At 47.7% G+C, this 21,676-nt stretch overlaps 1 protein-coding gene across 3 annotated transcripts in view; it reads left to right on the top strand.

Annotated features, from left to right (window-relative positions):
* The window catches only part of LOC121447416 (potassium voltage-gated channel subfamily D member 3), a 223,455-nt gene that overhangs the window by 185,351 nt on the left and 16,428 nt on the right, over positions 1-21,676 (top strand). The window lies entirely within an intron of this gene.

Here is a 21,676-nt window from a genome sequence, read left to right as displayed (position 1 = left end):
GTAATTGGCTATGGATTCTCACTGAGAAGAAAAGGGATAGTTCTCAGACACCTGCTGTTTCTATAGTTGGGGTGGGAGCTTGGGGGGAAAGCCAGGACCAGTGAGTCTACACCCAGTGTAGCCTTTTAGGTGCAGTCGCTGGGCACACAAATGGGCAGAGCAGCTGAGCACATTCTTCCTCAGCTCCATAGGTTCTAGGGTAATCAGAGGCCTGTCCTTCCAAGGCGGTGTCCTGCATAAGGGACCCGCCCTCTTCCATGAGCAAAAGGCCTATTCAATGGGTCTAGGAACTAGAACAGACTAAATAGTCACTAAGTCCAGAACCTAACCTGGCTTTAGACCAGAAAAAAATAAAAGCCATAAGGAATGCAAGATACAACCACTCCCCCAGCTTATTCCAAATGGAGCTACAAATAGATTGGGAAAACCTTCATATGCTGACCTCCATCCTCTCCCACTTCCCGGTCACGGGCAAACAAGAGCTGCAGCAGGTCATCCATCTTTGACCTCATAATATCCTGTCTGCCCCGGGTGATGCTGGACCAGGAAGCTGCTTCTTGCTTGAAATTTCCTGCTCTGCTTTTGGACACCAGAAGGGAACTAAAAAACCATTCGCCTAGCTCAGAAACCAGTCCATAAATGGACGGAGTTCTAGAGTAAGCTGGGAGAAGGCAAGAGCCATCAAGGTTGCCTGTGTCGTCTTGCAGCTGATGTATCGTCCCTGGTCCAGAGCCTGAGGGCGTGCTGGAGACCCTACATCCTCATCAGTTTTCAGTCTCTAGTACTGGTGCTCAGTCCAGTGCCTGACACACACCATGGATCACACAAAGGTCATTGATTAATGCCATTTTACCCTTGGTAATATGAATGGGTCTGCGTATGTGCATGGGTATACACACACACACACACACACACATACACACACACACACACACACACACACACACACTGGAAATACGGCATAATTTTTCCAGTTCTAAGAAATTTGTTGTTGTTGTTGTTGTATAAGTGGCACTGGTTAAAATGGAGTGTTGGACTCTGTAGGTCTTTGGGGCTCTACAAAGCACAGCTGCCTCCATTGATCTTTGTAACCTGCCCAGAACAACACCCCTGGGCTCCTCACACTCCTAGAGCAGTCCAGCCTTTTGCCCCCCTCAGCACTTCCATCAATCTTGTCTAAGTCACCAGAGCCCACTGACAAGCTTTCAAGGTTCTTCTTAGGGCTCATCCTTCTTCCTTATTCTTTGGAGCCTATGAAGAGTGACAGGCCATCCGCCCTGGTCTGCTCAGGGCTCGCAGGTGACCCAGATTGGAGGTAGAAATGTTGTTAGTTGGTACACCTTTATCCCAATCGCTCCGATGCTTGAGAGTGATTCAACTCGATGCCAAAATCAGCGCACAGAATGAGCCACCTGAGCCTCCAAGTCCCTGGATGACTGAAGGCTCTAGAACAGAGGTATACATGTCCGTGTGGACAGTTCCGCTTGTCTTATTAGTGGCAGTCTCCAGTATCTCTCACTAACTTTGTTCATCAGCGTTTCCAGATTGAGCCAAGATGGCAGTCTCTGAGGAAAGAGAAAAGAAAGAGTGTGTGTACACATTCCATGCTTATTCTGAACCCTGGAACATTTGTGGTTGTCCCTAGCAGGTCCCCTGTGCAACATTCATCACAGGAAGCAGGCCACACTAGAAATTCACCTGACCCTTTGTGCTTGTATTCATCTGTCACCAGAGCTCGGGACAGGAACTGGACTCTTTTTGTGGAATGGGAAACATTTGACCAAGAGCCTTAAGTTTTGGGAGTGATTTAAGCTCTTCCACTAATTGATCTCAATAGAAAAACCAAGTACAGAGGTGCTGAGGAAATTCAGAATGATAGAATGATCAGTAAATGATTCTGAAAAGGTTTCCTGAGATAAGATTCTTTTTACAACCCGAAAGGAGGAAAGAGACATGCCATTTATTGACTTCTACATGCTAAGCTTTGTACAAGGACATGTATGTTCATCTGCATACTGTTTCTAGATAGTTCCTTTAACCCAAAGTATACCAATTTCCTCATAAGGTACATTTAATTAACATGCATACACAATTTCAATTATTGTGCTGTTTAAATTCTAATATTTCTGTTTGAAATTGTTTTCCAAAATTGTCAAGTCACTTTTAAGTTTCCATTCCCAGCAAGTTTTTCAAGCTTTTATTTATTTGATTGTAAGCATAGTCTTCCAAGTTTGCCCATATTCCAGTTATTCGTGGGTCCCTTTATTATAACTTCACCTGACTCTCGCTTGTGGTGCCTTTGTCCTGTGTGTACACAGATATATGTGTTCTGTGCTAGTGAGTGTGTATACAGATACATGTGTTCTGTGCTAGTGAGTGTGTACACAGATACATGTGTTCTGTGCTAGTGAGTGTGTACACAGATATATGTGTTCTGTGCTAGTGAGTGTGTACACAGATACATGTGTTCTGTGCTAGTGAGTGTGTACACAGATACATGTGTTCTGTGCTAGTGAGTGTGTACACAGATACATGTGTTCTGTGCTAGTGAGTGTGTACACAGGTATATGTGTTCTGTGCTAGTGAGTGTGTACACAGATATATGTGTTCTGTGCTAGTGAGTGTGTACACAGATATATGTGTTCTGTGCTAGTGAGTGTGTACACAGACATATGTGTTCTGTGCTAGTGAGTGTGTACACAGATATATGTGTTCTGTGCTAGTGAGTGTGTACACAGGTATATGTGTTCTGTGCTAGTGAGTGTGTTTGGAAACTGTTGGAACGAATCACCAGTAGTGAAATAAGTGTTCTTTCTCTAGAAAGGTCTTTGGTTTTCTGCTTGCAGACATGTGAGAGGGCTCACAGTCCAGGACCACTTTAATTCAACTCAAAGCTGTAAGTCCAGCAAAGGAGGAGATTTGCTTTCGGCTTCGGACCTCAAATGAAGCCTTTTAGTACTCCACCTTTGCCTGGCTGGAGAGGATGCATTCAGGCTGCTAACCCTGAGCAGGAAAGCGGAATCTGCAAAATTTCACTTTTCTTTTTTTTGTCCCTGTTACTTCTGAACTAATTGTGTTACTAAAAGGCAAGAGTGGTGCTAAGTCCTGGGTTTATCCACTTTCTCTCTTCTTCAGAGAATATGGCCCACTAGTTTCTACTGCTTTGCTTCCTCTGTTGGTTTCACTCTCTGTGTATTTCCTTCAGATTTTAAAATTATCTTTGGCAGATGAGTTTACTCAAAAGAGTTTACTGATGCCCTTTTTTTCACTTTTCTTTCAACTATCTGAGGTGAGGACATAGTATTGTTTCCCTTTCACATATGAGAGAGTTAAAGTGAAAATTTTTACCCAAGCCAAATTGTCCCCAAGGAGAAGACCTGAGTTGAGTCAAGGTTATTCTAAATCCAAATCCCATAATTTTCTCATTACACTATTCATGGGCATGGAAAAGAGTAAGGTACTATTTACCACAGAAGTGTCTACAAAGAGGTGGATAAGAGAGCTGGACCAGGAGCGCCACTGGCAGGGGTGTCCTGTGAGCAGATCTTCCCATGGAAGTGGTGAAGCAGGAAGTAGACCCCCTATTCTGGGATGGAGGGTCTCTGGAACGACCTGTGACAGTCCTCAGTTGACTCTGTTCTTACATCCCGTCTGGATCTGGGGAGCACCCCGGAAGGTGGAAGCCCGTGTCAGCCAGTGCTTCCACACAGCAAAGGTGATAGATAGTTGGGAGATAACTAGATTGCTACTGACTAGAAGGACATCAAAGGAAGGCCAGACTGAAGATCTGGGGTTCAGCCCAATAGCTGCCACTCATTCCTCTCTCCTTCAGGTTCTGTTGTCCCGTCCTATTGTTGCTAACATAAAATGACCCAGCAGCCTCTTCAGCACACCTTGGTCCCAGACTTCCGCAGAGTTTATGAAAATATAAATGCATTCTGCAGTTATGTTTCCTTCCACAAGCAAGTTGCTGCCTTTTACTTAGCAGCAGGTGAATTCTCTGCAGGTACTTCCTCTGAGCCAAGCCAAGGGCAACATCTTGCTCTCCACAACCCTGCCCTCCCTTCCACATCTCTCCTCTTCACAGCCCTACCATCCTCAGTGCATCCCTGCCTCCCCTACTCACACCCCTTACCCTCCTCTCCACCTACCTGGCCTCCTCTCTATCTCCATCCCTAGTCTACTTTCCACACTGCTACCTCCACCTCCGCAGCCCTCTTTCCTCCCAACCTTCCTCTCCCGCTCCCTGCCCTCATCTCTCTGTTTCTTCATTCCCACATCGCTACCCCTGTTTTTCAAGGAAAGTGTTAATAGTTTAAGGTCTCTGTAGAGCCAAGCTCCTTAAAAGGAGTTGATTTATGTCCTTTGAGGACCCAGAGGTATTTCTACCATTCATTTCCAAACCATCCTTGCAGAAGGTGAATTAAAACAGACTGAGTATGTGTTGGTCTGTTAGAAAGCAAGAAAGACTGAGGAGGAGAGAAAGTGGCTTAAGCAGGGCTAAGGACAAGAAACAGGCTGGGCTGAAGCTCTTTGGCAAGCCTTGGAAGAGTTGTTTCCCAGTGTCCCCATGTGCCCCTGTCCAGAACTGGACTAAGATGTATGCATTGTCTTCTTGCAGGTTTTCTTACTCTTTTTATTTCACGGCCGGAGCTGATGTTCCATCGAGATTAATAGTCGATTGAGTCATTTGAAAAGGACCCTCTGACAAACAGAAAGCACATAAATAAGCTCTTGTCTGCCAGCCTCATCTGGCCTCCCTGCCATGCTACCAGCCCTGCTCTGTAGCCAAAAACACCAGTGCCCTTTATTTGATCTATGCATCACTGTCATCCTGCAACATTCTGGAAGGATCTGCCATGTCCACTGCAGCCAAGTGCACTGGTCCTTGAGGGGGCCAAATGGGTTGTGGGATGGGGGTCATCTTCTGGGAGTTGGAGACGCATGCTGTCTTCTGATCTGATTGTGGCCCCCCTCCCTCATTGAACACTGGTCCATGGACTCTGAGTCAGACTGCCTGGGCTCAGATCTCAGCACACTGGCTGATGAGCTATATAATTTGGTGCTTATTAGCTAACCTCTCCCCGCCTTGGTTTCCTAGTCTGTAGAATTAGGATAATCACAGAACCCATTTCCAGGACTTGTTAGGAGATTTAAATGAGCTAATGCAAAATACCAGGACCAGTGCCCGTCCCATAGTAAATCTTTGTTTATACATAGTGTTTAGTAATATTCTCCCCCAGGACCAGCACAAAGCTACCCCACCATCTCCTGATCTCCCTCAGGGGCTACAGATGTAGTTTCTATGGAAACTACAGTCAGGCCTGTGAGGAAAGTCATGAGGGGCTCCAAGACTGACCCTATCCTCTCTTTCCTGAAGGTTGCAGCCACTTCAGGCCCACAACACAGAAGTTTAATCAAAAGACAGGGAGTGAAGGTATTAGAAAGAGGGAAGGTCAGAGAAAGAAACTCCACCACAGTTAAATCTGTGTGGGGGCACATCAGATACAGGGGAGGCTGGGAGACCAGCCCCTTGCCAGCCCTGAAGCACTCCCCAAGACCTTGCCTGCATTAGAATCTAATTAAATACTGATCAACCAGTGGAGAGGCTCTGATTACCCAGGAAACAAGGGAGTCATGCACACTGCAGTACCCCCATCTCACTAGGGGAGCCAGAGAGGAGCTGGGTGGAGTAAGAGTGGAAGAGTAAAATACCAAGGACAATGAGACTAAAGATCTTGTCGTCAAAGAGAAAGAGCTGAGTGCCGTCCATCAAGTGTTCTTGAAACCAGCTCTATTGTCCAGAAAGGGATGGAAGGCATAGCCCTGCCCTCAGAAGTAATTCAATGGCAAGAAAGTAACACATGAATTCAGAAAGTTACAGAGCAACAAGGGGCTTGCTTCCCTCCCTCCCTCCCTCCCTCCCTCCCTCCCTCCCTCCCTCCCTTCCTCCCTACTTTCCACCCTTCCCTCCCTCCTTTCCTCCCTCTCTCCCCCCTCCCTCTTTTCCTCCCTCTCTCCCTCCCTTCCTCCTTTCTTCCTTCCCTCCTTCCCTCCCTGCCTCCTGTTTTGTTTTACTGAGATGGAATCTCACTGCATAGACGTCCAACTCCAGACTCTGCTGCTTCAAGCTCCCGAGTTGTGTGACTGCAGGTGGACACCAGCACTCGTGACTTGAGGGGCTGTTTCTCCTGTGTGCACGCTGCCTTGGGAGTCCAAACACCAGGGGGAAAGGGGCTGACGACTCCTCTCTTAATTTTGGGTTTGACTTTGTATTGTGGGAAAGTCGGAGGATGTAAGGATGTACACGGAGAGGAGGTGACCCTCCCGACCCTACCACCTGCCTGCCCCCCAGTGTTGCCCTTTCTCACCTGGAGTATTTTAAGTGAATTTCAGATAAGTGCCATTTCACCCGTGAATATTGAGCTCATACGGAACATGATATTTTCTTCTGCTTATGCAGTAGATCTACCTGTAGGTCATGCCTTTTTTATTATTATTAATTTTCTTGTTAGTGTACAAAGAAATTGGTTTAGCTGTGACATTTCCACACACACACATCATTACACCTGTTCCTGTTTGCCTCCCTCACTAACGTCTCCCGTACCTCTCTGCATCTTGCTGCTTTCCTTTCTTCTCCTACATCATCCTCCCTTCTGCTTCCCTGCCACATTGTTCCCCCTGCTCCCTCAGACCTCTTCCTTTTCCTCTCTCAGTCGCCTTTCTACTTCCATTTAATATATACATAAATACACATGCATATACACAGATGAATATATGATTTTTAAATCGAGATTCTGTATATAAAAGCTGCTAGCTTATAAGACGTGAAAGAACTCCTCTGAATCTCCTGCTACTCGCTGGAAACATTAAATTGGCCTCGGGCTCCGGAGCAGATTTAAGCACCTGAGATGATGTTAGAAGTAATCGTTAACAATTTGGGGGAGCCAGAAACTTAGTCCCGTTAAAAGTTCAAGGAAAACCTTGTCTCAGAAGTGTAGACTGGGTTTAGCCCTCCACCATAAAATGTCCTTTAAAGAGCTGGCCATGCACGTGCCGACCAAGCGCTGGAGCAACACAGGGCTGTGGAGCCCTCTTCTGGCGACGTCATCACACTGTGCCAGGTCTGCCCTGGTGGAGCGCACTTCTGGTAGTGAGGAAAACAGGACCCAAGCATCCCTCAAATGCTCCGATGAGGTCTGTGGACGCTGCTGAAGCTTAGAGACCATGGATGCCCTCAAGTCACACAGCTAGAGGCTTGCATGTGGCCTCTGACTCCAGAGCTAAGAGCTGCGGGAAACAGGGGACTGGCAACCAGGAAACAGCCGCAGGCTGCTCGTGCCAAAAGAGATGAGGAGTCAGGCTATGTCTGAGGAGCTTAGAGAACTGTCATGTTGGGAGAGGGACAGACGTGCTCTGGAGTTCCCAAAGGCAGAACAGGAACCAGGAACTCACAGGTGTAAGGTAAAGAGGAACCGACAGCAAGGGCAGCCTAGCCGTGACCCGGACTGCTGCTTCGTGCAGGCTCACTAGAAGCTGTCTTTCACTTCCCAGCTCAGAAAATGCCATGAGGCTCGACTTGCATTAAAAAAAAAAAAAAAAAAACTGTGAGGAAACTGTTCTTCATTTTTCAGATTAAGTAAATGAGACCAGGAAGCCTATGACTGCTGGAAGTCTGTCAGCTGGAGAGAAAGAGAGAGACAGAGACAGAGAATTGACTTCAACACAGGCCTATCTAACTCTGGTCCACGAGGAGGGCAGGATAGGATAGAGAGGCTAGGGAGGGTGGCCTGCCAGGCCTGTAAGTCTAAATAGCAGGAGTTGGAGAACTGGGCCTCAGAAGATGGGGATCGGAGAAGAGGGGAGAAGAGAACCCCCAAGAAGGCCGAAGGTGGTCTCAGAGTAGCTCAGAGCAGAGGAAAGGAATGCAGACAGGCTGTTAAAGCCTGGGCAGGGAGAAGCACAGTGCACGCAGAGTGCGCTACCTGATGGCCATGTGCAGGTCAGACGGTCAATTGCTGAGCACTTTGACTTGATCCTTCTCATCCCAGCATCTTGCCCACTTTTGCCTTCCTCTACCCATTTCAGCTGGACTTGCAGGAAACAATCAGAGGTGTGCTAGCAGAAGCGAGACTGGAGCTCAGAGAAGATCCACACCAACAAACAGCACCTAAGCCATCACTCAGGCTTACCGCCTGTCTAGCCCAGCATCTGCAGTCTCGTTCACTCTCACCCCAACAAGCTTGAACCTCAGTGCTCCACCCCTGAGAGTCACTGCTGTCTGACCTCGGCCCCATCGTCCCCATCTGTATCACATGCCCACCGTCCTTTTAACCAAAGGCTTGCTGTCCCGGTGCTTGCTCCACTGTGGAGACATGGTAGCACATCCATTTCTGAGATGCTTGCTGGCCCTGGGTGGCAGAAGGCCGAGCATCTGACCCAGCGAAAGGGCATCTGTGATGCCCATATGGAGAAAGAGGAGCAGATGGTACGTGCCTGTGGGACAAGGTCTCTAAGGGAGCGCTGTGATTTGACCAGACGTACCACTCCTCGCGGCTCTTCTGGGTCAACCCCTTCTCTCAGAAGTGTGAGAAGATACTGGTGAAAAGTTTCCTAGGACTTGAGGTTGGGGAGGATAAACTGAGCCAGGTAGTTTCCACAAAAGTATGCCCATCCAGATTGGATATGTGGACATGCCAATGTGGCTCAACCCCACTTGCCCTGCATCTATCCTGATGAGCCCAGCAGGAGCTGAAGGGGTTCGTAGCCTCTGAGATTTCAGCGCGTCCTCCTATTACCTCTTCCTCCAAGTACAAATGTCTCTGACAACACAGTCAAAGCAAACACAGCCAAGGCAGGGAACAACTGACTAGACACTTAAGGGTCATCATTTTAAGCCAATCCCAGCTTCCACCTCGATGTCCTCTCATTGAGAGAAGACCAGTAGTGAACTTGCTTGACTGTGTCTCTTCGCGGTTTCTATCCACAGATGATGGATGGCACTTGCTATTCCATCTCTATCTAGTTTTCATATGGTCTGCTGCCTGATCCTCATCTCTCCTGGTCCATGTCAGTATGCTCTCCAGGGGCCCCGAAGAGACTGGATTTCAGCTCTGCCATGTGGCCACCACAATTGCCACACTCAGGGACAAGGTTAGCCCAGGTACACACATACACACACACACACACACACACACACACACACACACACACACTGATTTTTACTGTTCTCCTACTAGCCACAGTAGGAATGAACTCGGGTCCTAGAAGAACTAGGTTGGGAAGCGAAGCTCTCCTGTAGAAGACCCCAGCCAAGATAGCCAGTTGGTATATAGTGTTATACTTCTAGAACTTTGGACTGATTCTTTTTCACATTTTCCTAGATGGTCCTCTCAGGTTGGTTGGTTGGTTGGTTGGTTGGTTGAAGCTCAGAAAGAATTCATTAGAATTTCAAAGCCCCCAGAAGAGGCAAGCTATAAATCTCAGCAGCTGTCTGGCCCATGAGAATGGGGAAAGGTTGTATTGTCTGAGTTAAGCCAGCGTGGAGGTCAGCCATGTGGAGGCAGGCAGCCACGTGGTCCAGGGGAGGGGCTATAAACAAAGAGTAAAGGCTGGGTGTCAGAAAAAGTATGTAGGCTCTGGTCAGCACCTGAAAGAAAGAGACAGAACAGGAAAAAAAAGAAAAGAAAAAGGGAAAGTTGTACCTTTCTGTGTGAGGTGGGCCTACCCAACAGAACCTAGCAGCATTTTTAGGAAACATTGCCCTAGGAGACTGGAATCCTGATCGAGAAAAGTGTGTTATCTCATTCAAGGACCTGTCATCTCTTTACTGCGGCTCAAGGCCAGCACCCCTTCCTTAAGGGTGGTCCCTGAACCAGGTCCCTTGAGCCGCTCATCCAGAATGTTAAGCAGGTTCTTACTCTTGACCATAATTTTCCATGCCATTCTCCACCCTGAAGCGGTGATGGCCTGAAATTCGGGAACAGAGATAGTCTATTTCACATGGCCTTTGGCGTATGGTCAGTGAGCAGTAGCTAAGAAGCCAGAGCTCCCCTGTGACATTGCTGCCTAGAGAAGCAAGCAGTTTTCTGGAAGTGCTGGTTTGGGTCCCTGCCCTGAGCTGCCCATCTTTGTGACTCCAGCTTTGATTTTGCTACAGAGAACATTTCAATATCTACTCTGTATCAATAATACTAGTATCAGAAACTCTGGACAGGGGTGTCTGAAGGTCTGGATGGGCTGTGTGAGGGCCTGGATGGGGTGTCTGAGGGCCTGGATGGGGTGTCTGAGGGCCTGGACGGGGGTGTCTGAAGGGCTGGAAGGGTATGTGAATCTACTTCTTTCTGTTAGCCCTCATTCATGGCTGCTTGTGTCCTTCCCTGTGGCTTTGTTTTCTTGGTGTGTGGGAATTCTGGAGGCCCAGGTTAAAGAGTCTACCTGTGGGCAGAATTTAAATATGGTGTACCATCTGGGAGCCATTCAGCCCACTCCCAGGACTGAACTTGGTTTTCCGTCATCCTTTGTTGCTGTTGGTCCAGAAACAAACCACAAATCACTGAGCTCTTGCTGGCATGTGCCTCCGAGCAGCTGTGCTCTCTGCTCCCTGCTCGCTCCTCCAGCTGTGAGTCTGCCTTGTGATTGGTTCCTTTTTATTGGAGTAAGAGATTTTTCTCTACTTCAAATGGACCATGCATCTCATCAAAAAGTATATCCAGGGGCTGGAGAGGTAACTGAGAAGTTAGGAGTGCTTACTGTGTTTGCAGAGGACTCAGTCTCAATTGCCAGCACCGGGTAGCTCACCACCACTCCAACTCCAAGGGATCCAACACTCTTTAGACCTTCTTGGCACCGGCAAGTATATGGTGTACATAAATACATGTAGACACACACATACACATAAATATAAGTAAATAAATAAATAGAGCTTTATTTAAATATATTTAGGAGCTAGACATCCTATAGCAAGAGAGCCTTCTGGAGACCTAGTTGGCCAAAGGGAAATTCCACTGAAAAATACACTTATAGTTTCTTCATTCAGCAAATATCTTGAGTGTCTGTCTTGTGCTAGGTACACTTGTACATATTTCTGCCTTCCTGAAGCTTGCAGTCTTGTTTAAGTCAGTCCCAAGGTCATGGAAGCACACAATAGGAAAAGCTTGCTTTATCTCTCCTGCACTTGTGAACGGTTGGATCCTTACTGTGCACGGTGCAACATAATGGGCACCAGGGATCCAGAAATACATAGTCCCGCCCTCAGGCTGCTCCTAACCAATGAGGAAAATTGACATTTTGTGACGTCTCTTAGGGCATAATGGAGTGAATGCCCGGATGGGTGTGGAAGACAGGAACAACTGCTATGTTGACTGTCAAGTCAAGGAGAGCCCGAGGAGGTGACATTTGAGCAACATCTGGAAATACAAGTGGGAGCTGCCAGAGCAGAGCCTTCTCAGAGGAGAGAAGGACTTGGAGGGAGGTTAGAGGTCATGGAGAGGCCTGCAGCATTTGGGAGCACAGATTTTCCAGTGTGGCAGAAGCATGAGCAGTAAGAGAAAGGAAGAGAAGGGAGATGTTTTGTGTGTCTGTATATCTGTCTGTGTTGATTGTGCCATTTATGTTTATTTGTGGATGTGTCTGTATTTGTGTGTGTATTGTGTGTGTGTGTGTGTGTGTGTGTGTGTGCATACGTCTATTTGTGTGTGTGTGTGCATTAAGTGCTGTCGGCAGCAAATCACTCTGGACCATCTGTCAGGCTCTCCTCTAACTTGGGAATTTTCTTAGTTTCCTCATTTGTACAGTGACTTACGTGGCCAGAAGCTAATGGCTCTAGACCCTGCCCTCTGACATTCTGAGTCCAGAGATGTGTGGCCTATGGGGAAAACATGGTTCAGAGCTGTGTGGTTCCCAAATCACCAATATTCTTGTCACCTAGGAACCTCAAGTGCAGGTTCTCCAGTGCTCCCCCAGATCTCCAGAATCAGAGGTCAGTGACTGGCCTAGCTTCACTATGACTTCTGGTTCTTCTGGTACTAAAGTCTGAAACCTTGGGCTGAGGTGTCAGCTTTGTTACTCAGCATGGCTTTTGAGACAGCAAAGTAAGATCATCGCCATAGCTTAAGAATGTCGCCCATCTCTTGCCATGAGCCTGCATCTATGACTGGTGGTAAACCCTGCCTGGCAACACTAGTACAGCACACGGCCCAGAAATTCACACAGCCCCTTCTCTGTGGTCTGTGTGGATTGGCCTGGAACTTCCTCCTCTGCACTGAAGAGCTTTCCACTGGGCTGCTTGGCTCCGCCCTTGCCATCTCCTCTTCCTCTCTCTAGGCTATCCTTTCTTCTTGGCTGCATCCTCCTTTCCTACAGGAAAGGACAAGGGTGCCCTGAAGTCAGCCAGTTGTGGTGACCCCAAGTGTGTTAACTGATCTTCAGTTAACTCACTTCAGAAGAAAGGCTGCTGAGGACTAAATGGCCCACACTGATGCCCCATGAAAACGGATCATCCCTGGGTAAAATGGCACATGCCTATAATCCCAGCACTTGGGAGATGGAGGCAGGAGGGTCAAGAATTTAAGGCAAGTCTCAGCTCCATCATGAGTTCAGGCCAGTTTGGGCTATACAATACCCTATCTCAAAATAAAATAAAAACCTGAAACAAAAATATAAATGAAACAAACACACACAAAAAAATTCACTGAGCCCTTGTTGCTGTGGTCCCTCTCTGAGTCTCAGCTCTCCGCTGGGGCTCTACCCCAGGTGGGCATTAGCACTACAGATGCAGCCCAAATTCTCTGCTCCTTATTGGAGCAGGGACCCAGTTAGCGGATGAGCACCAAAGGGCATCTCCCTTTGGATATATGAGCAGCAAGGTGTGCTTTTAGCTGAGGGAGCATTTGCTTCATTTTCCAGGCCCCTCAGGAGTACCTTCTAAAACATTTTCCCCTTACTCACTGCCTTGTTGGCCCCTCAGGACCATAGCTTTGCAGGGATGAGCAATTGTGCACAGGGACTCTGCAGTCAAAAAGAGACCATTGGGATTCCTTCTGATTTCTTCATCTGTAACACGAGGATAATAATGTATCTCCTTCTTAGGGTTGTCGGGAGGAACAAATAGAGTGATGTGTGCCGTGCCCTATTTAACTCCACACATCTCAGCGACACAGCTTCACGGAAGGGGGTTTGGGCTTGGAAAGAGACTTCAGCAATGTTTATCAAGAGAAAGCAGCCCAGGCTCATGTTTTTGGTGTGTTTATTGTCCTCTGGGGTCATCCACCATAGCATTGTCCGTTAGCCCTGCACTCGGAGGAAGCCAAGAGGTCTGAAGTGGCCAGGGTTCACCATGGTGGCCCGTCCAGCCCTCACAACTCTTTTCCTAGCCCCACCCAAAGAGGAAGACCACGTCATTGCTTCCCAGAGAAGAAGGTGGCCTCGGAAACAGGTGTGGCAGCACAGTCAAGACTTGTTCCTTATAAAAATTCATTAGGGCTGTGTCTCCTTGATTGAGCTCCTACAGAGGGGTACCAAAGGAACAGCGCCCTCCATCCAGTAACAGGGGACCCCCCCCGCCCAGATGGTTCTCTGGCCCTACCTGCGATGCAGGCAGAAGCAGCTGGGAGCTCAGCAGCACTTATCTCCTGACACCTGGAGGAGGAAATGAAGGCGCAATTAACTGTACAAGGCAGGTGGTTTGTGCAGCTTAAGTTCAGATAAAAAGTTTAATTATCCCTAAGCCCTAATACAAATTAATTAGCCTCCCCGTATTAGGGAGGTAAGCCTCCCTGCTCTTGCCTCAGCCCAGACCTCACTGTGGATTACTGAGGACATGCTGAAGGGGGCGGGGCAGGAAACAGAGAGCAGTGGGTCCTGGATGCTCACGTGGGCAGCACAGACAGGCGGCCCCATGCTAGAGGGTCTAGGTGGAAGCCCAAGTCCTGTGCCTAGAACGCTGCCTTTGTCTTACGTTTTATTTATGCTTGTTTATTTATTGGGAACCAGGGCACACATGTCAGGGGACAACTTGATGGAACCATTTTTTCCCTCTTACCACGTGAATTGAACTCAGGGCGTCAGGCTTGGCAGTGAGCACCTTGACCCTCTGACCCATATCACCTGCCCCAGGAAAGGCTTTCGTACCCCTATAGTACCCACCTGCGTAACCAGGTTGGTGTTAGGGTGAGCTTGGAATGCAGATGAAGCTCTGGGGCTCCATGGTTTTCCAGACTCTGACTTTTCCAACTCTTTTTCCATAGCCCTCTCTTTTGAAATTCCACAGAGAGAGGAGGCCGCGTGTTTCCACTGGGACTCAGAGAACTGTTACCAACTGCCTCCCTCCATGCCTGACACATCTGCCCAGGTGGACACTTGCCCCTGGCCACCATGGTCATCACCACACCCATGGGCTGTTAAGTGACAGGCATGCCGCCTCTGCATCACCATCACACGCGGTCTTTACACGTTGCCTGCGCGTTCCACAAACGTTTCCTGAAACACTGTGAGCAGAGGGAATGGCATCCTTAGATCTGCATCTTAAGCACATGCATCTTTATGTCTCAAAGGAGAAAGGAAGTAGACATAAGAAGTCATGTTCACAGGCCTTTGCAGAAGTTCATTCTAAAAATAACAGTGACCTGAGTTCTTGACAAATACCCGTGAAGACCAAGCACTTTCACAAATAGAAACTCATTTACTCCACCGTTCTAGAAATGCCAGGAAGCCAGGGAAAGGGAAGGCAAGCAATATGCCCAAAGCCACCAGCTAGTGGCAAGCCAGGAGCTGGGCCCTCAGCAGGCAGGCTGGCACTCAGAACCCAGGCTTTTTATCATTACACCACGCTACTCCTACTGGGGACATGAAGAGAGAAGAGAAGCCATTTCCAGCTGAGTCCTTAGAGCTCTCTTCCTGGGCCATCGTCTCCCCCAAACCCACTTCCTCCTTTTTTTCTTCTTCTACCTGGAGGAGCAGAAAGAGATAGGAAAGCTATGAGATATAGTACAGGTCTAACCCCAGCAATCTACCTCTAGCTACTCAACTGACTTGGAGTATGGTCTTGTCCTCTTTAGACTTCGGCTTCTCATCCCTGCCTGAGATCAATGGGTTCCCATGAGCCCCGCAGGTCCAGATAAAGTTCTCACCCAGCACATCTTTCATTTCACCCCTTCCCCCCATAAATCTCCTCCCCAGTCCCACTCCTTCGGGCAAAATGTTCCCATCGTTAACATGGAAGATTCCCATGAAGCTCTCCAGCCTAGCCTCCTCTGTGTTGGATTCGGTTAGGCAGTCCTCCTATAGGAATGTAAGGTGCCTGGCCTGTAACACAACCTGGAGATGCAGTGGTGTGCCTCTGGGGTGGAGGAGAGCCACTTCTCCGGACCACCGTCCTGGGGTCTGTTCTGTCAGTCCAGCCTAAGATGGCATTAGGAGTTCAGAAGCTATTACATTGATGGGGGTGCTGAAGTTAAATTCCATAGTGATTGCTTTTTAAAGATAGATAGATAGATGATAGATAGATAGATAGATAGATAGATAGATAGATAGATTCTCGTTAGCTATGTAAGTCATTGATTATTTGAACCAAATTCTGATGGTATCATTTATCTTCGTTGAAATTAATCTGGCTGATTTCACCCATGATTACAGCCTGTTAAAATCCCTTTGACTCCTAAAGACTCTATTGCCCAGTAACTCTGTCATTTAGAAATTTGAAAACCTTAAGGACAATCAGTAGTGGCAGCCTCCCCATCATCATCATTACTGGATCCAAACGAAAGAAGAGTAAACAAAACTGCTAGTGAGCTGGATGGGCGTGGGCGGGGGCACGGATAGAACAACCGAGACGTGGGAAAGTCAAGGGTACAGCTGGCCCTCAGTAACAGCTAGCACTCAGCTCAGATGCCACCATAGCCCACCTTGGCTCTCTTTCCGTGTTTCAGCCCTTTCCCTTCCTAACAGCAAAGTCATGTTTTCCCCATTGCAGAAAACACAGCTGCCAATAGCTCCGGAGACTGGCTTTTCGAAGCTTCAAATTCTTTAAAAGAAGATTGATTTGGTCCCAAAGGTATATTCTGTACAGTCCAAGAATGATCTACAATAGCCGTGCTCTGGGTTTTGAATGAGTGGGTTTATTGAGTCTGTCGCAAGCAAAAGGAAAAGGAGTAAATAGCAAGGAACAGACAGGTTGAAACAGCTGAGAGATGGCAAAACAACGTCAAATCGACTGAGAGAGAAAACAGTAGGTAAAAGGATCAAATCATGGGCTTACAAACATCCAGCAGAAATTGACCAGGAAGCCCTGTTGAGGCAGCCAGCTGGAGTTCTCAATCGAGAGAGTCCTGGAAAGAACAGTGTCCCCTCGGGTGAGGCTTCCAAGTAGAAGAGCAAATAGCAACAGAGCATCATCACATCGAGGCCTTACCCTCATCCAGGAGAAACAGACCGGGGAAACTGAGGCAGTCTGCTGGAGTTCCTGGGTGAGACAGTCTTGGGTGGAAAGGTGTCAGCATCAGAAGCCATCAGGAAAATGCAAACCAAACAGCACTGAGATACCACTTTAAACTCACTACAGAAGCCATCATGGCAAAGACAAAAAATAGCAAGTGTTATCTTAGATAAAGACACATCAGACCCCATATTCATCACTGATGGGGTTGCAAAATATTATTCTGTGCAAAACAGCCTGGCTGTACCTCACACTGATAAACATTACCATGTGACCCCTAGCTCATGAGAACACAGTCATATAAAGTTAATACACACTTGTTCACCTATTATGAAGAAGCAGCTTCCATAATAGGTAAAACGTGGAAACAACCCCATTGCCTGTCAGCTGATAAATCAGTTAACAAAATGTGACCTATCCTCACACGTGAATGTGATTGAGACATAAGAAGGAGTGAGGAGGTTTTGATACATGCTAGCCTGTGGTTGAGTCTTGAACATGCTGAGTAAAAAGAAGTCAGACATAAAGACCACAAGTTCTGTGGTTCATGGGTAAAACATCCAAAAGAGGGAAAGCTTCAGAGAAACAGCATCAGTGGGCTGTGGGTGGTCTCAGACTGCTAATGAATGTGTGGTTTGGGTGGGTTTTATTAAAGATATCCCATGGGTGGGATACAGCTCAATGGTAGGACATTTGTGTAGCACGCAGGAAGCCATGGGTTCATTCTCCAACAAGTACACACACACACACACACACACACACACACACACACACACTCAACCAGAACTAAAAAGAAAAAAGAAGATGAAAAATGGAAGGAGGGAGAGAAAGAGGAAGAAGGAAAGGAATGAAAATACTCTCAGGCTGGGGCTTCAGGCATAGCTCAGTGGTAGTGCGCTCCCTTCGGATGTGTAGCCCCGGATTTGTTTCCTGGAAGAAACAAGCAATTACCCTGGGTGGTAGAAGCACAACTGGGCAACTCCACTAGAAGCTGGTGGAACATACTGCTTGGTGTGGTAACTGTATCTCAATAAAGTGGCCAGAGAAAAATCCAGGGTGGACACTCACTGACTCAGCCTAGGGAAGACACCTTATTTTGAACTTGCTAGGACCCAAGGAAATGAGAGCAGTGTGGTCAGTGTGTGGTTGGCAACTTTTCTAGACCGAGCTCATATCATATTGGTGAGGGAGGGGCACAGGGTAGACGCTGAAGAGAAAAGCAAGACCCCCACACTATAGACAATCTACAATCACCCAGGCATGAAACTAAACACTTTTGTGAATTATCATCACAGTTCTGGGGATATGAAGCCCATTCTATAGGTGGTGTAGGCTCAGGTTAAATATTGTCCAGGGTCATTTAACTAGTCAGTGAATCATAATGGCCCAGGTATAAACCCAGGTCTGATTCCAGCTCTTCTCTCAATTATTAGGCCATGGCTGCCTCCCTCTGGCTTTATACAAGTTGCTGGAAAATTCTGGAATATACCACTGGAGACTTAACTTTAGATCCCTTCTTAAGTTCATTGGTATTTACTCCTTCAGTAAAGGGGACCCTGCTAGCAGAGCTGTGTGCTTCCTTTGCTGGCACAGGATCACTGTATCTTGAAAAAGTGCCAGAAGACTAGCGATGGTCACTCAGCCCCTCCTACCCACTCCTCCATCCAACTGCTTCCTGTAGCTAGTCAAGGACATGAAGAACTGGGGCAAGAAGGCATCCTGCAAAGCCTTGACAATGGGCCTCTAGCCACCCCCGATCTGCCAGCCGGTTAACCTCACTCTCAAAACAAGAAATAAGGTTAAGTTGGCAAGATGTGTGCATAACAAACCAAACACTGCTTATTTTCCAAGCGTTCGCAAGCTGTCCGCTTAATAATCTGCTTTTGAATTCTGCCAGCAAGCTGATGGCAGAAGTGATGGATGCCAAGCCCATTGGTCTGTGGTTTCTCACTTTAAAAATACCAGCAAAGCCATCTAGCCTCTAGCCTCGCGGTGTTTCTCTGCTGCGCTGTGATCAGAGATCACAGAGAGTGGTTCTGCACTTCTACTTGGACTCCCTCCCATCTCCTGGCAGGGGCCTTGTGCACCTCTGATGGGAATTCACGAGGTCCAGTCAGGCACTTACCCACTCTCCCTCCTAGATTCCACGCTCCAGACCCTTCTAATCTGCATCAGTACCAGCCTTCACCAGATGATGCCTGCAGAAAAGCTAGCAAGGTTAATGTTCAGTGAGATGCTAACATCGGTTACCTCTGTTACTTTCTTTTCATAAAGGAACCTGAGGCCCCAAGTAACAACCTTCCAAGGTCACACAGCTATTTAATGGTGGTCTCGGAGAGTCTTGAACCCAGATCATCTTAGTAAAAAAATACCCAAGCTCTCAGCCTCCCCACTTTTGTGAGTGTCAAGACTGAAGAGGCAAATGCGGTTACAAAAGAACCAGGTCCTTATGGTGGTGTGTGCCTGGGAAGCTTAAATCGGAACCTGGGGCCCTGAACCGTGAGAAAAACAGTTCTCAGAGCCTGCTTCATAAGGTTTTGGGGAACTTACATGGAGTTGTTCATTTATTTATTCATTCATCCAGCATTTTCCCTGTTCACAGTCTTCAAGTATTCAGGTAAGAACCTTAGGCTTCCAGTGTGGCTAACCTGTCTCCCTCCACATCCTCCATGCAAACCCAGGACTCCTGAGTCCCCTCAGAATCAGCACCTTTAAGTGTCATCTTTTTAGTAGCCGAGATTCCTGGGCATGCTAAGGCTGTTTCTGCTGCAGACACAAAGGGCTCATGGCTTTGGCCAACAGTGTTATCAGAGTTCTTTCCTCCATAAGGCCTTTAAGTTATCTTAGTAAAGAGGAGACCAAAGATAACTGCTGTGGGGAGCATCTTACTGACTGCAGGAAGGAGGCTTGGGCCAGGCTGTTCAGGGCTGAGCAAGGGCCGGGCCACATTGGTCCCAAGGGCAGCTGCCGGCATGTGAAGCACGTGAGAGAGTTCCAAACTGAGAAGAGCCCAGCATTATTCCAAAGAGGCTAAAGGGGTTGAGTGTCAGAGACCATACGCATCCCTGAGACAGTCAGTGGGAAGAAAGGAGATAAACTCAAGGGGGACAGGCTTCATCCCAGCTAAGAAACAACCAAGCCATGCAAGGTCCTCAGGCCTCACTTCACGCATGTGTACAACAGGGCACAGAACCTGAAGTTTCGAGAACTTGTAGGCTCGTGCCAGGTAAACCCCTAAGAGCTTTGTAAGTTACAGTCTTCACGTGAACAGCTGAGCTCTGGTATCTTCGTTATTGTACGTGAGCGCCTGGTGCTCTTCTGCATCAGGCTCACCTATGGCTCTTTGTGTGCTTGAATGCCGATCCAAACCCCTCACCACCACATACTGGACGCTGAAGGCTATGTCCTGCCTGTCGCCTTAGCCTACTGTTATAACTCTCTCCCTCTCCGTGTGCAGCCCTACTGGCCCCTTGACAATTTCTGGAATGAGTTGTTTGTATTACCAAAGCCTCTCTGCTTTCCTTCTGCTGGGTTCACCCAGGCTCAGGTGTTCTGTGTGGCCGGAAGTTACACCTCATTTCTCATCTCAGGCCTTTCCCAACCACAGCGTTAACCTTTTATCTCTTCGCTGAAGCAGCCATGTGCCAAAGAGTTGTTATGTTTCTAGTAAATATTTTAATTCTTTGAGAATTTCATACAATGTATTTTGATCATATTTACCCAAATCCACCTTGTCTAAGTTAAAGCTCCTATTGATGTGATACAACACTATGATCAAAAGCAACTTGGGGAAGAAAGGCGTAGCTTCAGCTCACAACCCACAGATCACACTCCATCCCAGAAGGAAGACAGGACAGAAACGCATGACAGGAACCTGAAGACAGGAACTGAAGCCAAAGCCATGGAGGAACAGCGCTTCCTGGCCTGTTCTTTCTGGCTTGCTCAGCCTGCTTTCTTACACAGCTCAGGGCCTCCTGCCCAGGTTGGCATAGCTAAAGTAGGCTGACGCCTCCCTCATTAATCTCTAATCAACAAAGCACTGGACAGACTTGCCTATATCTACTTTCTCAATTGACTTTAGCTTGTGTCAAGTTGACATAAAACTAACCAGCACAATCTCCACCTTCCTACTTGCCCCAACACCCCTCCCTCCTTTTTCTGGTTGGTGCTAATTTAATAATTCATCAACTCCAATTTTTGCTGTCCATATATTTCTGGGTGGGGGGACACCCACTGGACTGTGGTTGACTTACCAGGAACCATATCTTCAAAGAAAATTGACTGTCCCTCCCTCCCGCAAAGTCATGAGATGTCCGTATCTCCTCAGTTAGGGGTGGGAACTCATGAACCCCTTCTCACGCCATGCTCAAATGTTGACTAGTTTGGTCTTGTGGAGGCCACCACAGCCTCCGTGAGCTCATGAGTGCCACCATTCTGTGGTGGCCAAAAACAGTCTTTGCTTCAGGCTTCTGCAGACTCTGGGTCTTAGGATCTTCTTGTCCCCTCATCCACGATGGCTGCTGAGCCTTGAGAAGGAAATATAATACAGGCGCTTCATGGATGACTGAGCACTCCACAGCCACTCATTCTCTGAACTTTGACCTCTTCTGAGTTTCTGCATTAACCACCATCTACTCACAAAGAAACTTCCCTGATGTTGTCTGAGGGGCTTTACCTATAACCTATAAGAGATCTAAATTTAGAGAGCAGTTTGATACCATGTCCATCTGGAGAAATAATAGCAGTAAGTTCACACCTCTGGCCTCAGAGCTCCTCAGCCATGAGTTCTTGGCCAGATTTATCGTATCAGGCATGTGTTTTCCAATGTGTGCTGTCTGTATCCACATAGGGGTGTGGGACCACCCCTGGATTGTAGTTGACCTACCAGGAGCCATATCTTCACAGAAAACTGACTGTCCTTCCCTACCAAAAGCCATCAAATGTCTATCGCTTCTCATTTAGGGGTGGGGACTCCCGTAGATCAGGCCTTAACCGCAAACAAAAGTTCTCGGTTACCCCCATAACATGCATTCTGCTTTGTCATCCATGGGCATAGGACGACATGCCATGCTGGCCATTATTACAATTCACAGAGTTCACAGCTGAGTAAGACTGTTGCTGACTCCCTGCCCCACCCCAGAAGCCCACATAGCGCTTTTGAGTGCTGGGAAATCTGGCCAGCAGGGAGGAAGCTTGCTGGTCAGTACCCACTTGACTTCTTCACACCCTATGACCAATGTGTGC

Source organism: Microtus oregoni, unplaced genomic scaffold, assembly GCF_018167655.1.
Source record: "Microtus oregoni isolate MIOR12 unplaced genomic scaffold, Mior012 000000F_ref0000247, whole genome shotgun sequence".
Classification (NCBI taxonomy): Eukaryota; Metazoa; Chordata; class Mammalia; order Rodentia; family Cricetidae; genus Microtus; species Microtus oregoni.
The sequence above is the reverse complement of the archived record's forward strand: the minus strand, read 5'-3'. Positions and strand labels throughout refer to the sequence as shown.